Source organism: Leptinotarsa decemlineata, unplaced genomic scaffold (assembly GCF_025532065.1).
Source record: "Leptinotarsa decemlineata unplaced genomic scaffold, Ldec_3_MD MMD2_tig00000199_RagTag_RagTag, whole genome shotgun sequence".
NCBI lineage: Eukaryota > Metazoa > Arthropoda > Insecta > Coleoptera > Chrysomelidae > Leptinotarsa > Leptinotarsa decemlineata.
In genome coordinates this window covers 5,407,188-5,411,044 of record NW_027412544.1, presented here as the reverse complement: position 1 = coordinate 5,411,044, position 3,857 = coordinate 5,407,188, and the positions used below count along the sequence as shown (strand labels likewise).

At 33.9% G+C, this 3,857-nt stretch overlaps 1 long non-coding RNA gene across 1 annotated transcript; it reads right to left on the bottom strand.

Annotated features, from left to right (window-relative positions):
- Nucleotides 1–407: 407 nt before the first annotated feature.
- Nucleotides 408–1,131, bottom strand: LOC111505888 (uncharacterized). Its single transcript, XR_012464929.1, has 3 exons — nt 888–1,131; nt 710–830; nt 408–647 (listed from the first exon to the last, which is right to left on the bottom strand). It is a non-coding gene; the product is annotated as an uncharacterized lncRNA (long non-coding RNA).
- Between the last annotated feature and the right edge of the window lie 2,726 nt (nt 1,132–3,857).

Below are 3,857 nucleotides of genomic sequence, written 5' to 3'. Positions count from 1 at the left end.
GAATATTGAAGCTTATGGACATCAGTTCAAAAAATGATCTTTCGGTTTGAGTCAGAAGATATTTCTACATCAATTACATTACCCGTCTCCTAACATTGATAAGTTATTTACAAATAAATCTTCCTCTTGAATATTTCCGTCCACTAATGATAACTGTATAAGAATCCCAGATGTGGCATGGAAACTTTGTTTCATAATAAATAGATACTGATTCAGTTCAATATATTGAAACTGCTATAATTAGTTGCACTGATCATTATTTTAAGAAGAACCCATAAAAGAAACTGAAAATAATTTGTTCTCTTGAGAAATTTACCTTCTACCAATCAGTTGATTTTTCTATGTCATGAGATTATATCTTAGCCAATTAGATAGTTATTTATGATATGTATCAATTAGGCACATGGAATGTCTAAATTTATAATATTCAATTTATCATCCATGAATATATTCTTCACATATCGAATGCCAATGATACTCAGAGAAAGCCTTACAAAAAAAACACTGAAAATATTCATTTGTTTACAGGCATCCGTGACAATGAAACATTTTTCTGGACGTATCGTTACTCCACTCTCAATACGCCATCAATCTTCACCATAGAAACTCCAATGCAGCAGTCTCTTTCAAAATCAAAGTGCCATTAGCTGAAAAAACAATTGAAACCAATCATAAAGACGTTAATGGTCGGTTTTTTGTCTTGATTTACGTTACTCCTAATGGCTGTAGCTGTCGCACTAATTGAATACTGTTTTTGTTACTCCAAATTAGCATTTCGAACAGTGTCGGGGAGATAAATTGACTGGGAACTGCGGAAGGCAGAGTTGGACCTGAAATGTTTGTGTGTGCTTACATTGCATTTATCGAGTTATTTATAAATTTTCTACCGTCACCTTCCCCTTGAACTAGGAACTGTCCTCATCACAATTTTCGATAGACATACTTCATTACGTCAACTTAGGGTCAAATTTGACAATACGTCATTGCGAAAAATACAGAAAATGCATGAATCGGGACATCTGCTTTCGTTATTTTCCAAGATCTTGTAACGTTTCCTTACTCATTTCTGGATATTCAGCATTATAAGTGCTGGAAATAGTTACCATTTGGATGACATCTACAGAAGTTTTTAGAAATCAAAGTGTCACTGTTCTAAACTTTTCTACTCTTTGATGGCCGTAATAGGAATAATAACAAAATACAGGGCCTCACCCTAGGAATGCACTAAACCTCACAACTTCTGATCGAAATCCTATGTCCAGTAACCATTAAAGAAACTCAAAAGCTGTTGTTTTACATTCCTCCAAATAGACCCCTGATTTTTCAGGTTCGGGACTCTTCGAGAGTCTTCAGCAATAGCCACATCAGACCTATACTTTACAGTGTAGCCAGTCACCTTCAAGACGATTTCGTCTTTGTGTCCAGTTTATTCAATTAATTCATGTTTTTATGCTATTAGTGGTGTCTCATACTTTTATTGGTTCTTATGATTTTTATGATCGTATACTTTTGCGAGTTTACGATTCAACGATTTTAATGATTTAATGATGATTTTCCCTGCCAGAACTATAATAAAAAAAATGTAAAAATTCTACAATTGAAATTAACAACTTCAAAATATGATTTTCTATAATCTATAATATCTATAAATACCTCAAAAGATGGAATTTATTCTTATGACTGTTTTTCAAAATTTGACTCGAGTCACCATTAAGTGATCAATTATATATACGAAGCCAGGCACAAAAAGACCCTTTGAAAATGTCATCCTTCACACATAGAATCGGTATCGGTTCAAAGTTCAGACAATTCTACTACCTTTGTGCTCAGATCATCTCGCAAACAGTATACAAAGTGGAAAAATGGAATGTTACAATTTAGGATCTATGAGTACTTATTATTCGTTCAGCTACGGGAGGCGCAAGAGGACGCAGAGACGAGTCCTTCCTAGATATGACGGTTTCATCTTGAATATAAGTGCTAGACTAATGTATCACCTTGGGCTCACTTAGTGTTACTATTTGAACAAAAGCTCAATTTATGTATTTCCGTTAACCATATGTCTCCCCTGTATTTTCAGGTCTCTAAACTGCGAGCTGAGGATTAATAAGTTCTTACCTTTTACCGTGCTATTCCTGGCACTCAATCGATATGCATTGGAAATCAATCTTCCGGCCGTCGAACTTGAACTACCGTTCCATATACCGATCCGTATAGTAGATCGAACTACTTATGCTAACCAACTGAGAACCGTCCCTCCTCTTCAGTGATCCTCTTCAGCCTTACACCAAATTATTGAGCAGCTGTAACATACTTGTGATGCACTGTTTGAAACCTTTGGTGTAGAAATGAATATTACTGGAGTTTTTTTCCAACACCCAAATCGTTATTTTAAAACCCCGACACATATTTCGATCTTCCTCTTGAAGATGATCCAGTAATATTCAGATGTGAATAATTTAACAATTTGAATCATATGACCTTCTACATACTTGTTGACTGATGATTTTCACCGGAGTTTAGTAGCAGGGGAGCCCACGATGCAAAATGGGGATTTACTCGAGCGTCATTGAGACATAATATTAGGTTGCAAAGCTTAGATGATAAGAAGAAAAAAATGTTATATAATGTATACCTTTTCATCGGTGGGGGAAGCGGCTATAGATTTTTAAATATGTAAAAAAATACTGTTGCATTGACATAGTCGAGCGCATCAGATATTGATAGCATCAATGTCCTACGTATTTTAATGATGTTGGTATGTTAATCTGATCGTTTGCATGATGTGGGTGGTTGTACGTAAGGGTTAAAGTGAAAAGAAAACAAATTTAATCGAGCGCGTCAGATTTTCTAAAGGGGGTACTAAGTGCAACAAAAAAAGCTCTCATTCAATAATCTGATGATTTCGATCTGACGCAAACTCGCTGCCATTATTATAATGTGCAAAAAAATTTGTCATTTTGAAATACTCAAGCGCGTCAGATTGAGATATGTATGGTTCATCTTTATGTTTAAGACGTGCTGTCTCATAATCTGACGATTATCTAGAGGGATTCGCTTAATCTGACAAAAACAATTTAATTTTTTTTTTTAATTCATTGAACTCAATTAATTGAAAAGCTCAGGAAATAGCATTCAAATAAATAAGATTATATTTTTTAAGTAGAATACTTGTATTTATAAGAAAATACTTTTTGAAAAATGCTCAAAAAAATTTAAGTTTTTATAATTAATTGATTAATCAATAAAGAAAAGAGAAATGAAACTTTCTATGTTTTTTACCACTTTTATTTGTAACTGACGTTACTGCAGTTTCGTCTTATAAGGACATTTTCAAACTTATACAATATATAAGGACATATTCAAACTTATACAATAAAAGTGGTAAAAAAACTTAGAAAGTTTAATTTCTTTTTTCTTCATTATGATTTCCTACCACGTAGTAACGGCTACATCCATCAATTAACTGATTAAATAATCATCATCTTCATCTTCATCACGAACGAGTCTCTGTGATCAGCTGTGATAGCGTCATGGCAACAGAATTTAGAGTGGGGACGGAGTGAGAGAGTAATAAATAAAGAAAAGTGAATAGAGAATAGAGGAATAGAAACTTGGAGAGGGAAATATAGGTATGACATAGCTGCACGCATTGAACTTTATCGACGAATTTTTGTTATTTCGGCTTGCGGAAATCGTCAGATTATATATTTTTCGTTGTCTTCGAATTATTTCCTTCGAAATAAAAAAAATTAGCTACGCTCGAGAATGTCGAAATGACGTTATATTTTTACAACTTTGCTGCCCTCCCCTTTCTTTACGTCACCCTCAAATTGTCAGATTACTGGAATATACAC